Source organism: Lolium perenne, chromosome 2, assembly GCF_019359855.2.
Source record: "Lolium perenne isolate Kyuss_39 chromosome 2, Kyuss_2.0, whole genome shotgun sequence".
Lineage (NCBI taxonomy): Eukaryota > Viridiplantae > Streptophyta > Magnoliopsida > Poales > Poaceae > Lolium > Lolium perenne.
Genome location: NC_067245.2, coordinates 131,159,709 through 131,174,623, shown reverse-complemented (window position 1 = coordinate 131,174,623; position 14,915 = coordinate 131,159,709). Strand labels below are relative to the sequence as shown.

General features: G+C 45.6%; 1 long non-coding RNA gene across 2 annotated transcripts; it reads right to left on the bottom strand.

The window, feature by feature from the left end:
• Positions 1-4,487: 4,487 nt before the first annotated feature.
• On the bottom strand, positions 4,488-14,079 carry LOC127333447 (uncharacterized). Of its 2 annotated transcripts, none has more exons than XR_011750969.1 (3): positions 13,812-14,079; positions 13,588-13,720; positions 4,488-4,714 (listed from the first exon to the last, which is right to left on the bottom strand). It is a non-coding gene; the product is annotated as an uncharacterized lncRNA (long non-coding RNA). The 2 variants fall into 2 exon arrangements; XR_007871145.2 differs by lacking the exon at positions 4,488-4,714 and adding an exon at positions 11,928-12,575.
• Positions 14,080-14,915: the final 836 nt, after the last annotated feature.

Here is a 14,915-nt window from a genome sequence, read left to right as displayed (position 1 = left end):
ACAAACATATATTTTCACTCCATAAACACATAGCAACATATATACAATCACAAATAAGAATATGGATGCAATATGTGGATTAAACGTGAACAACACCCTTAATATGTTCTCTGGTTTCAACTATATGCATGATGCCATGGTACAATTTTAATGTTGTTTAAACTATTAAAAGTATTTTCTATCACTAGAAAAGGTATATATCACTAAACAAATACTATGAATAAAATAAGCAGGGCCACGTTTTTCTTGTTATAATGTTACTGTACAGAGGGTTAAATTATCTACTAATAGCAAAAGGAAATACTTAAAAATATTTTGTAGAACTATTTGTATAGCCAAAATACCCTATTTGAGTTTTCTGCAAAAACTGTGCAAAAATATGACGCAAAAGTGCAATATTACGCGTCTACTGTATTCTTCACATTTTTATGAATCCACGGACGCGAAGTTTGCTAAATTTGGGTAAGCAGAACTTAAGTTATGATTTTCCGAAGTTTCACCTAAAATAGAAGGAAAACGAAAATTGCTAATAGGTGGACACATGGCGTGCTTGTATTGGCTGGTACTAGTTGCTCACGGGAGTTATTTTTGCTGGTTGAAACACGGCCACAGCGCCGGCATGGCTCATCCTAGCTGTAGGTGAAGGATTTAGACACGGGGGTCAGGCTGGTGCCAATGTCTCACCTCACTCTCACCCGCCACGTCAGCTTTTTCCCTCGCTCTCACCCCACTCTCACCCCACTCTCATCCCATGGTGCCAATGCACGGGCTATAGTGCCATCTCTCACTTCTCTCTCCTCCACATCACCATTTATTTTTCACATTAAGTTATTTCACTAGAATTTTTGTAGACATTCAAAATAATGCAAGAAAATTATTTAACTAAAAATGTTACCGATTACATAATAATTAATAAAAATACAAATTATGTTTCTTGTTTTTCTAAATAGCCTATATGACAAGTGTGTACTTGTGTTTGTATTTTGAACTGAAAGAGTAAAAAAATGAAAGAAAATAAAAGAAGGAAAGAAAATAAAATAAAAACTGACATTTAAAGAATAAAAGAAGGAAAGAAAAAAAGAAAAAAAGAAAAAACCGACCAGGTCGTCTTCTTCTACCTCTCGCCCGCGTCGCCCCGCCTCTCGCCCCTCCTCTCGCCCGCGTCGCCATCGCGCCGCCCCGCTTCTCGCCCCTCTCCCGCCTCGCTCTCGCCGCCAACACGGGCGGCAGCCGGGCGGGAGCGGGCGATAGCGCCGGGCGCCCCCGCCGGCGCCCCTCCCTCTCGTCTCGCCCGCCTCCCGCCCCTCTCTCGCCCCATCGCCGCCGTTAACGCCCCCGCTACCGCCCGCAATGGCACCAGCCTTATACCAGATGAGTCCTATCGTCGAGAATGGCTGGGGAAGAAGTCCTGGACGTAGAGGCGCACTGTTTCGCCGGAAATCACTCGCTGGCGACTCTTTCCGCGGACTATAGCCGAATATGGCGTTGTCGCTGTGGTGCGCTAAAATTCATGAAACAAAGTTTGACAGATGCGCAAGAAGAAATAGGAAGTTTGGAAGAAACTAGAGATCAAAAGATGGACCATGCTCACCGCAATCGACGATTTACCGCGATGGTACTGTGGACATGCGAGGCCAAATTCGAGCAGCCTGCCGGCTCTCAGGAAGCGCCGTTTGGGAGAAAATGAAGAGAAGAGAGTGAGCAACAAACGGTGCATCAGATGGTGGCTTAAAACGCCCGGAATCAATTGGAGAGTAAACGCAAGAAACTGAAAACGCAGCAGTGGTTCGTCCGTGTGCGTCGCTTCGTGCCTGGTTTGAAGACGATGACGTGGTTGGGACCCACAGAATAAAAGAGAAAGAAAGAAAAGGAAAAGAAAAAAGAATGAAACGCGAGCGACGTCGTTTGCTCTCCTGGGCGTGCACGCACTGGCTGGTTGCCTGGTGCCCCGCTCTCTATGAGCTTGGCTTGGCCACACGTTGTTGTTTTATTTTTCTTTTTAACCAAATCTCTTTTCTCTTTACTGTTTTAGTATTTGGGAAATTAATTTGACAAATGGAATTTGATCAAAAGTAAGTCAAAACAAGTCAAAAAAATCTAAACAAAATATCAGTGAATTCCTTATTCAATGAAGAATATTTTAGAATCACTTTTAGTTTGAAAACATTTTGATAAAATTGGAAATGGGAACATAGGCCTATATGGCTTTATTTGCGTTTCTTCGGGTTTAAGGTTTCTTTATAACTTTGAAATTCGTTCAAATTTTCTAAGGAATGCAAAGGTGCCATGATGCTTATGAATGCAATGCATGTTTTTGAAAACTCCATTCTCGGAAAATAGTTTTATGTAACACCAAATTTTTTTATTTCATTGTAAATTTTAAATCAAGACAACCAACCAAGCATAAATTTTATTTTTATTTCACATTCCAAAATTTGGAAAATTTTGGGATGTGACAGACTACCATCATTAAAAGGAATCTCGTCCTCGAGATTCGAGAAAGGCTAGAAAAATGGGTTTGGGGTATGTTGGTGTGGCTACCACCCTTAAAAAAAACTTTTGTATGTAGTCTTTGATCTTAAGATTCATACTTGCTTCATCTTGGGTATGACTTTGGCACAAGGTCATCCTTTGTACCAGGAGTGGCTTCTTTCTTCAAACTAAAGTTCATCTAGGCTACTAATCTGTATATGTTGGTTGTTGAACTACTACTGAAAGGTCACCTTTTGGGTCAATCAGGATGCGAGGACTTCATGACATCCCTTAGTTCTCCTAATATTTGAATATTGTTGAAGGAGATGCATTGCATGGACATGAGTAAGTGCTAGAATGGTGTTAACATAAACGTACCATCCGTGTTACCTAGTTCTTCCACGAATCCTCCCATGTTGATGTGGTTCACATGTCCTTTATGGAACAAGTTGGGCTTGTCCCCATTGGAGTTTCCAGCATTCTTCTGCTTTGTAGGGCAGTCTGAGGCATAGTGCCCCAATTCCTTACAATTGTAGCATTGTAGATGGCTAATGTCCTTCTTGGTGTTGTTGTGATGGTGGCGGTCACTATTTCCTCTATTTTCGTGTCCGTTCCAATTTCCACTATCACTTCCACCATTGTTGTGGTTCGTGTGTCCATAGTGATCATGTTTGTTTCCTCCATAAGAGGTGCGTGACTTCTGATATGACCCTGAGTTTGAACTCACATGGTTATGCTTCCTCTTCTTGTGCTCAACTTTCCTCAGCTTGCTTTCTAAGATAGTAGCTTTATCACACAAGGCTTGATAAGTAGGCACATATGCAATAGACAACTGAATGGACAGGTCATCATTCAAACCATCAAGGAACTTCTCCTTCCTCTTAGCATCAGTATCAACATCGTCTGGCGCATAGCGTGCCAAACTGCTAAATTCATCAATGTACTACGCTACTGTACGATGGCCTTGCTTGAGGTTGTGAAATTCCTTCTTCTTCAGATTCATTACTCCTGAAGAGATATGAGCAGTACGAAACCCATCTTCAAAGATTTCCCAAGTCACATCTGCTATAGGATGAGTGATTTGGAAATTCTCCCACCAAGTGGCTCCAGGTCCCTCCAACAGATGAGCAGCAAATCTGACTTTCTCAGCATCCGTGCACCCCACTGTCACCAAGTCCTTGTTTACTGCACGAAGCCAATCATTGGCCATCATTGGGTCTGCTGCCTTAGAGAACTTCTCAGGGCGAAGCCTCAGAAACCTAGTTAACATATCCACTTGAGGTGGAGGTGGTGGTGGCGGGGGTGGTGGATTGTTGTTGTTGTTCTGCAAGTTGTTGTTCAGCTGGGTTATGGTTTGAGTCACTGCTTGCATCAGCTGAGCTTGTGCCTCCATCATCTGCTGAATGTAAGCTGGCACTTCAGGTTCACGACGAGGCAGCATCTGTTGGTTTTGGCGTAGGTAAGATTAGATCTAGAGTTAGAATCTAAGGGAAATAAAATTCCTACCCTTACTCAACACATGCATAAAAACAATCCTTAAAACAAACAAGCATTCAACACATCAAGCAATCTAGTTTTTTTAAAAAAAATTAACAAACCAGTATGGTCATGCCGCAAGTTGGTATGATCATTACGTTATTACATTATCGTTGGTCCAAAGGAAAGGAAAACTAATGGTGGTCTATTCTATTTCAGTCTTGAGTGCTTCGAGTTCTTCTTCTACTTCCTTTAGGTCTTCAAAGATTGGACGTCTAAAAGATGAAGATTTTTTTTTGAAGATGAAATAGGTGAGAATACCAGGAAACCAATTTGCAAACATTTCTTTTCAAATAGAAAAGGGACTAGATAGATAAGATGGAATTTCATCCTAAGGTCTTTCTATTTCTAATCCAAACCTAGGGTCACGAACCTAAGGGCAACACAGTGCTCTGATACCATCTGTAGTGACCTCACCCGCTAGGGTGCCGATCCCTTGTAACAGTGCTAGTCCCGGATCGAACTGCTAGCACTCACAGTTTAAGATGTAATACCAAATAGCAAAGGTCAATATTACATCGCATGATCCAGTAAAATAAAATAGTTCATTACAACTTGCATAGCTCTCAGCTAGCACTTATTCAGAGTTCACAGCGGTAAAGTAAAACTTAAAGCATGGAGCCATCTGTCTTCATGATGCCACAGGCAGACATGTTGAGCGAAGACTCGTGATCCTAATTCATTGATTCCTTAGTCAGAAAATAACCTGCAACATGAAACGTTGCAGCCACAAAGGGTCAATACACTTGAATTGTATTGGCAAGATGTCACTGTTGGGTGGGCGTAAAAGACACCTATCAATTATATGCATATTGCAACATGGTCTTCCTTCGGCTTAACTCTGTATGTATCAAAATGAATTCTTGTTATAGAATCCCTATACATAATACTAGCACACCAAGGGGTACCAATGTAAGGAGGATCTCCTATACATGATTGATGTAGCCCCGGTCACCGACGTCGCTACACCAAGACCATCAAGTGCAACCCCGCCTATCGTCGACGCTACACCATGGCCAAAGAGTCCCCCAAGTGGACCTTCAACCCTAACCCACGCTACACGCGACAAGGTGAACTCCTTCCTCTCGATACTCGACCTCGTAGATACCTTGAATGGAATGCTACCTCATGTCGGCATGTTATATGTCATTAGGTACAAGAGTCATCGAGGACCGGAGAGGAGGAACACCCATGGTGCAAGGAAGCGAGGGAAGGGAAGAGGAGCCATTCATCATGGTGCAAAGAAGAAGAAGAAGAAGAAGAAGAAGAAGAAGGGAGAGGAAGAAGAGGCGAGAGCAGGAAGGCCGGCCGGTCCCAGGGCCAGTCTGACCGGGCTCCTGACCGGACCACCCGGTCACAGGCCCGGTCTGACCGGGCTCCTGACCGGCCTGGCCGGTTTTCGACCGGAACGTCGACCGGTGCCATCCGGAAGCAATCCCGGGGCTCCCGAAGCCCCGCCCGGTCACCGTCCGGTCCAGGATCCGGTTTTGGACCGGATGGGCCGGTCCCAGGCCCGGTCCAACCGGCCCTGTGACCGGATTTCACGGGTTTGACCCACCAACTCGTACCTCTTCGACCCAGTTCGCCTTGTATGCCTATATAAGCCCCCAGGTCGCCCCCTTACCTCTTCAGACAAGATTTAGGCTTAAACATGATTTTGAGCTTTGTCTCCCTAGGGTTTCATCCCCTTTGTATCAAGGCTACCTATGTTGGATGATTGGATTTGGTGTGTGAGATTCTAGTGCTACCCACTCTCTCTCCCACTCCTAGATTCATCTCCCTCACCAATCTCTCCGCTCGGAATTCTACCGCGTGTCTCTTCCGGGTTGATTCTATTGGCGTGGTCCATCGAGCCACGGGGTAAGTATCGATTGTATCGGGTTGGTGTGCGTGCGTGAGTTCATCGTGTTCTTCGCGCTCTCCCTCTCTCCCTCCTTTGGATTTCGGGTCAACCGCAAGATCGGGCCACACACGGGGTCTTAGACCTCATCATATGGTAATCAGAGCCAGAGATACCTCATCATATGGTATCAGCAGCCTTTGGTTTCCGCGGATTTGACCCCCCACCCATCCAATTTCGTCTCTAAAATTTTTCCCCAAAAATAGCCCTAATTTGCCTCTTGACCGATCTGCGATTTCGTTGCGTTTTGAGTGGTTTTGGTCCATGGATTTGGTGTTGGAGTGCTTGATCTACTATCTCCCCAACTTTTAGCCCCCAATTCCATCGTTTCCCCTCCGATTTGGTCGTTTTGGCTTGGTTTTCGTGAAGAACAGGAGAGAGAAACTGCGTCCCGGTTGAGAATCCGGTCAACCGGGCTGCAGACCGGCCGGGCCAGCCCAGAACCCGGTCGACCGGCCATGTGACCGGCCGGGCCGGTCCCAGGTCCGGTCCAACCGGCCCCTGGACCGGGCGCCACCCTTCCACCTCCACCGCCAACCACCGCCACTCCTCTCCTCCGCAGGCAAACACCACCGCGGCCCCAACAAACACCGCCACATTCGCAAGAGCATCGACACCACCACCACCGGCATACCACCGCCACCACCGCCAAGCTACTTTGACCGTTTTCTTCCGCTAACTTGTGTTTGCTTGTTCCGGTTTGAGTGCCTTGTTTGTGAAACTAACCCGCAGCTCCGAAGCAAGCGACGACATCCGAGGCACCCCGAACTTGCAACCGTACTCTTGACACCACCACCTTCATCGCAAGTTGTGTGTTCATCACCGCCTAACATTTTCATCTAGGTATAACTTGCATTCCCCTTGTAACCCCTCTTCTTTTGCGATCTATCCCATTGAGCATTGCTTATCAAGTGTTGCGAGACATTGCACGTGGCCCCGCTTGTGAGGTGTGTGTGTGTAGTGTGGAGTCAAGCTTCTAAGCAAAACTAGTGTGGCAAGATAGCAAGAGCGAGCTAACGCTAACATAGAGCGTGAAAAAGAAAGAAAAGCACAAAAAGAGTGCAAGTGCCATCATACATACAAAAGTGTACAAAGTGCCACCATAGATACAAAAGAGTGCAAGTGCCACCAAATACAAAAGAGAAAAAGCTTTTAAGCAAAAGAGAGAGAAGAGAAGAGAGGCCGCGTGTGAATCTTGTTGTCTCTTCGTTTGCAACCAAAGCTTTGATCTCTTCTTGTGTTAGTGTGACACCGAGCACCCTTGCTTAAGGGCTTCTTACACTTTTCCGCTCATTCCTTGGTCGCACTAACCCCGTTCATCTCGTGTGTGCGTTCCACATCTTTTCCGTGTTTATAGTGATCATCGCTTTGACATTTGAATTTTTGGATTTACACCACTCTTGACAATACACTTGATTTCGGATTTCGTCTTTTGGCTTTCCACCACACTCACCTACCACCATATTTGCTAGCTTTTGCGTGTGTCTTTGTGTGAGTGCCCGATACAATTGTTCTAACTCTCGGTTTGTTGGATCACCCCAATCTTGTCATACCACGGTAAGATTGCGAGGTAGTGTTCTTCCACTAACATACACCATATAGATACCATCGTGCTAACATGGATAGCGAAGATGAAGATACGGAGGAGTACACGGAGCACTTCGAGGAGGATACCTCTTCAAGCACCGCGGATGTGGAAGAACATGTGGAGCTCGACACCGACTATGGCTCCGCGAGCATCACCGACATGACCGACATCGAGGAGCTCTACATCGACAATGGCTCCTCAAGCATGGACGACATGGTGGAGCACCACCTTGAGGACAACATCGACGAGCTCTACATCGACAATGGCTCGTCAAGCATCGACGACATGGTGGAGCACCACCTTGAGGACGACATCGACGAGCTCTACATCGACAATGGCTCGTCAAGCATCGACGACATGGTGGAGCAACGCCACGCCTACGACATTGACACCATGGCGGAGCCTCACCTACGCTCCACGATGAGCAAAGACGATGCTCCCAAGTACACCTACGTCGCCAATGGAGCTACATATGAAGATAGAGGACCTCCACGATGGCACCATCATATGGATCATCAAGAGCGTCCCCATCATGGGCGTCATCGACACACTTCTTCGAGCTCCACGAGGCGCCACCATGAGAGTGCTTATGCACAAGATCGTCGACTTCAAGTACACCATATGGAGCATCAAGAACGTCCCCATCATGAGCGTCATCGACACTCTTCTCCAAGCTCCACAAGGCGCGGCAAGCAACATGCCAAGTCGCATGAGCCATCATCTAGGCATGGCAAGGACCGCATCGACATACGTCACCACATGAGCTTCGCCGCCACAAGCCACTTCATGATCGCCATCGACCAACATCTTCCACGAGTCTTCGACGACACCACTCAAGCTATGGTGATGATGCACGAAGACGAGAGCCTCGACATGAAGGCGACAAACACCTTGATAGGGTGCCTACCACTCCAAGGATGGCAAGTGCACATCGAGCATACCTTCCTCATAAGGCGACTTCCACCTCTTGTGCCACCACCACAATGGCCTCTACCTCGTCACGTGCCTATGGACTCCGATGCTACAAGTGCAAGCAACAAGGCCACCCTCCACGGGAATGTCCCAATCTCCTATGTGAGGTGTGCAAGGCCAAGGGTCACGTGGCATGGCAATGCACAAAGCCAAGCGCCGAGACGCTCTACTTCGACGAGCTACAAGCCCAAGCCACCAAGAAGCATACGGCACCCACACTTCAAGATGAAGAACTCCAAGGCCATCGCAAGGATGATGTGGATCCGAGCCTAGCTCTCCACGTCACTACGGTGCCACCGATGGAGGACGACTTGGGAGGCGATGGAGTTGATCATGGTGACCATGGGATTCCCCCTTCACCTATGGAGGCGCATGGAATTGAGATGGTTGAGGATGGGAATTTCCCTTCAACCAAGGAGGCGCATGGAGATGAGAAAGTCGAGCCTACTCCCCTATGCTTCATTGATGAGTTGGTACCAATCCCATGTGAGCATGAGAGCCACTTAGCCCACTTGAGTGAGAGTGATAGTGAGTTGAGTGACTTCCACCCCATATGTGAGTTTGAGTGCTTCCGTTTGGAGGACATGAGTGATACACAAAGTGAGTTGAGAGAGGGAGATGATAGGTCCATGGAGGACATCGCATTTGCTAACACATTAACCTCTCCCTCGTTTGTGTCTTCTTATGTTGCACTAGGTTCCACGGAGGACGAGTTCCCGCTCATGAAGACGATGTACATGGTGCATAAAGATGATGATATCTCACCATGCTTGCTCCAAGATGGACATGTCGACCACATGGATCCTCCTACTTCCACAACACCTACTTCAAATGAGTCGGCCTACAAAGGTAACAACATAGGTGTTGATGATACCATGATCCCACTAGTGGACATGATGACTTATGAGTGCATGCATGATCTCGATGATCCATTGGCTACTTCACATGCTACTTTCATTTTCCCATGCGATACCTTGCTTGTTAACATTGTTGATCATGTGGAAGTGAATGCTTGTGATACCATGAACATGCCATGCTATGAGAGTTTCACGTTTTCCCCGCTTGCTTGCAATAATAATGAAAATACTTGTGTTGTGCCACCCTTGATGAACACTTGCTCTTTACATAGGGTTGTCGACAACAAGGATAACATGTTCCACATGCTTTGCCCCAAATGTTTACACCATTCCATGATCCTTGCATCCAAGATTGTGAACAATTGCTCTTTCTTATGCTTGGTATGCAAGAATGCTTATTTAATTGTCCATGAGATGGCCCCCATAGCCTTCTCCATTTTTGATGATCATGAGTTCCCACATGCCACGCTTGCACCTTCATGCCATTTGCACTATCGCCATGCATTTCATACTATCTTGCTTGACACTAATGGTGATGTGCACAAGTCTTGGAACATCATGATGGATGATGTGTTCCTCTACCATGCACACACGCTTTTTGTTTTCTCTTTTGTGTGTATAGGTACCCGAATGACAACTTCCACCGCTACGGAGCATGAGCTCACGAAACGCGCAATTGAGAGTTACCCCAACACGGACGAGATACATGATCCAACTCATGGGATTCACGCCAAAGGGTATGTTCCCAAACGCCTTCGCCCTCGTGTGTTTCCGACTTGCCTTGTCGAGTTTCCGGTTTGGTCCAATGCCTCGTCACCTCTTTGGCCTCTTTTGCAACATATCTTGACACATCTTGTAGGCACAATGATTGTTGTATGTTTTGATGCTTTCATCATACACTTCGAGAATCTCAAGGACCATGTCATACATGTGAGAGACACCTTATGCATCTTGTGCCACATGTCACACAAAAAGTTGCCCTTCTTTGGATTTTTCATTTCATCTTTGGCATTTGCAATGGATTCTTTAACACTTGAGGAGGTTCATACTCGGCTCACGCCAACCATACTCTCCCAAGCTCGAAGTCTCCATCGTTTTGCCATTGCACATAACAATTTTGCCCCAAATTTTGCCGACGATACTTGCCTTTTGTTTGTTCCATTTGCTTGGGACAAGACCACAACACACATTCTTCACACCATACAACTCTTACATGCACAAACTTTTGATCTTCCACATTTTGGATACACCCACACACTTTTGTTTCCCATTTTTGCCTATTGCCTCTTTGAGAAACGACTTGTTGCTTCGTATTTGCTTGAGAGCTTCATGTTCGCCGATCACAAAATTGGCATCCAAAAGCTTTCCATTCGCAAGTTGTTTTTCCACAAGCTCTTCTTCGACCGCGACTTTATCCCTCTACCACAACATGGGACACCCGTCATGGACTACACCGTCGGTGAGGAGGAACAAGAGTCGAGGACGACTCTTCCCCAAGGGGGGGAGATGATGTAGCCCCGGTCACCGACGTCGCTACACCAAGACCATCAAGTGCAACCCCGCCTATCGTCGACGCTACACCATGGCCAAAGAGTCCCCCAAGTGGACCTTCAACCCTAACCCACGCTACACGCGACAAGGTGAACTCCTTCCTCTCGATACTCGACCTCGTAGATACCTTGAATGGAATGCTACCTCATGTCGGCATGTTATATGTCATTAGGTACAAGAGTCATCGAGGACCGGAGAGGAGGAACACCCATGGTGCAAGGAAGCGAGGGAAGGGAAGAGGAGCCATTCATCATGGTGCAAAGAAGAAGAAGAAGAAGAAGAAGAAGAAGAAGAAGAAGGGAGAGGAAGAAGAGGCGAGAGCAGGAAGGCCGGCCGGTCCCAGGGCCAGTCTGACCGGGCTCACAGCCAGGACCACCAGTCCACGAGTCCCCGGCCCGACCCAGGGCTCCTGACCGGCCCGGTTTTCGGCCGAACGATCGACCGGTGCCATCCGGAAGCAATCCCGGGGCTCCGAAGCCCCGCCCGGTCACCGTCCGGTCCAGGATCCGGTTTTGGACCGGATGGGCCGGTCCTGTGCTCCGGTCCAACCGGCCCTGTGACCGGATTTCACGGGTTTGACCCACCAACTCGTACCTCTTCGACCCAGGTCGCCTTGTATGCCTATATAAGCCCCCAGGTCGCCCCCTTACCTCTTCAGACAAGATTTAGGCTTAAACATGATTTTGAGCTTTGTCTCCCTAGGGTTTCATCCCCTTTGTATCAAGGCTACCTATGTTGGATGATTGGATTTGGTGTGTGAGATTCTAGTGCTACCCACTCTCTCTCCCACTCCTAGATTCATCTCCCTCACCAATCTCTCCGCTCGGAATTCTACCGCGTGTCTCTTCCGGGTTGATTCTATTGGCGTGGTCCATCGAGCCACGGGGTAAGTATCGATTGTATCGGGTTGGTGTGCGTGCGTGAGTTCATCGTGTTCTTTGTGTTCATCGTGTTCTTCGCGCTCTCCCTCTCTCCCTCCTTTGGATTTCGGGTCAACCGCAAGATCGAGCCACACACGGGGTCTTAGACCTCATCAATGATGCTAGTCCACCAATGGAGGTACCAATGTAAGGGTGAATTGCCTGTACATAATGCTAGTCCACCTACGGCAGCACCAATGTAAGGGTAAGCTCCCTATACATAATGCTAGTCTGCCTACGGTAGTACCAATGTAAGGATAAGTTGTCTATACATAATGCTAGTCCACCTACGGCAGTACCAATGTAAGGGTAAACTCCCTATACATAATGCTAGTCCGCCTACGGTAGTACCAATGTAAGGAACTCTAGCTATTTACGATTCCTTAACGAGAAAAAATGTCCATTCTCTTTGATTTCTGGACGGCGATCCCCACCATTATTCACCATGCAAACGCCCCCATCATACCAATATGTCTAGGTTTTTCGTGAACCAAGTTGTTTTCATTATGGAAAACATATATTTTTACCTCATCTAAAATTGACATGATATCTCAGCCACATATCTAGGAAACTCTACTTACGGTGAAAAAGGGAAATCAAATCATAGCAAGACACATAGCGTATATAATAAAAAATAATCCTACACATGCACTACTAGTGAAATCCTAGAATATATTTAGCAAACAGTAGGACAGTGAAAAAGTGACACTTGCCTTAGCGAGGGGATGAGTTGGTACACTCTTCGCAAAAACACTCGTTGCAATTGGAGCAACCACAAACTACAAACATATATTTTCACTCCATAAACACATAGCAACATATATACAATCACAAATAAGAATATGGATGCAATATGTGGATTAAACGTGAACAACACACTTAATATGTTCTCTGGTTTCAACTATATGCATGATGCCATGGTACAATTTTAATATTGTTTAAACTATTAAAAATATTTTCTATCACTAGAAAAGGTATATATCACTAAACAAATACTATGAATAAAATAAGCAGAGCCACGTTTTTCTTGTTATAATGTTACTGTACAGAGGGTTAAATTATCTACTAATAGCAAAAGGAAATACTTAAAAATATTTTGTAGAACTATTTGTATAGCCAAAATACCCTATTTGAGTTTTCTGCAAAAACTGTGCAAAAATATGATGCAAAAGTGCAATATTACGCGTCTACTGTATTCTTCACATTTTTATGAATCCACGGACGCGAAGTTTGCTAAATTTGGGTAAGCAGAACTTAAGTTATGATTTTCCGAAGTTTCACCTAAAATAGAAGAAAAACGAAAATTGATAAGAGGTCGTTTGGAAGCCAGGCTTTCATTTCGTTTGTAGCATTTTGAAATGAATACATGTATTCATTTCATTTATATTGTAATTCCAGAAATGGACACTTGTTTCGTTGCCACAGGAATTGCAAATGACAGCATAATTCAATATTAAATTTGTAAACGGCTTCCATAGAGAAACGCAAATGACAGGTCTCAGCTTGGAATTGTGTTTACCCATGGCATCATTTTGCTGGATTTCCTAAATGAAATGACGGTCCAATTCTGTGACAACCAAACAAACCACCTATGAAATTCTAAAATGAATTCCAGAATTCCAGGTCCAAATGATGGATACCAAACGACTTCTAATAGGTGGACACATGGCGTGCTTGTATTGGCTGGTACTAGTTGCTCACGGGAGTTATTTTTGCTGGTTGAAACACGGCCACAGCGCCGGCATGGCTCATCCTAGCTGTAGGTGAAGGATTTAGACACGGGGGTTATACCAGATGAGTCCTGTTGTCGAGAATGGCTGGGGAAGAAGTCCTGGACGTAGAGGCGCACTGTTTCGCCGGAAATCGCTCGCCGGCGACTCTTTCCGCGGACTATAGCCGAATATGGCGTTGTCGCTGTGGTGCGCTAAAATTCATGAAACAAAGTTTGACAGATGCGTAAGGAAGAAATAGGAAGTTTGGAAGAAACTAGAGATCAAAAGATGGACCATGCTCACCGCAATCGACGATTTACCGCGATGATACTGTGGACATGCGAGGCAAAATTCGAGCAGCCTGGCGGCTCTCAGAAAGCGCCGTTTGGGGGAAAATAAAGAGAAGAGAGTGGAGCTTAAGTAGCAACAAACGGTGCATCAAATGGTGGCTTAAAACGCCCGGAATCAATTGGAGAGTAAACGCAAGAAACTGAAAACGCAGCAGTGGTTCGTCCGTGTGCGTCGCTTCGTGCCTGGTTTGAAGACGATGACCTAGCTGGGACCCACAGAATAAAAGAGAAAGAAAGGAAAGGAAAAGAAAAAAGAATGAAACGCGAGCGACGTCGTTTGCTCTCCTGGGCGTGCACGCACTGGCTGGTTGCCTGGTGCCCCGCTCTCTATGAGCTTGGCTTGGCCACACGTTGTTGTTTTATTTTTCTTTTTAACCAAATCTCTTTTCTCTTTACTGTTTTAGTATTTGGGAAATTAATTTGATAAATGGAATTTGATCAAAAGTAAGTCAAAACAAGTCAGAAAAATCTAAACAAAATATCAGTGAATTCCTTATTCAATGAAGAATATTTTGGAATCACTTTTAGTTTGAAAGCATTTTGATAAAATTGGAAATGGGCACATAGGCCTATATGGCTTTATTTGCGTTTCTTCGGGTTTAAGGTTTCTTTATAACTTTGAAATTCGTTCAAATTTTCTATGGAATGCAAAGGTGCCATGATGCTTATGAATGCAATGCATGTTTTTGAAAACTCCATTCTCGGAAAATAGTTTTATGTAACACCATATTTTTTTATTTCATTGTAAATTTTAAATCAAGACAACCAACCAAGCATAAATTTTATTTTTATTTCACAATCCAAAATTTGGAAAATTTTGGGATGTGACAGAGCATTATTACTGGAATATGGATCCAAGTGGGAAGACTGTCTGCCTTACGCAGAGTTCTCTTACAACAAGAGCTATAAGCCAGCCTACAGATGGCCCCCTTTGAAGCCTTGTACGGAAGGAAATGCCGTACCCCTCTGAAATGGTCAGAAGTCGGAGAAAGCCAAGTTTTTAGCCCAGATGTTCTTCGTGAAGCCGAAGAGAAAGTACACAAGATCCGCGAGTACC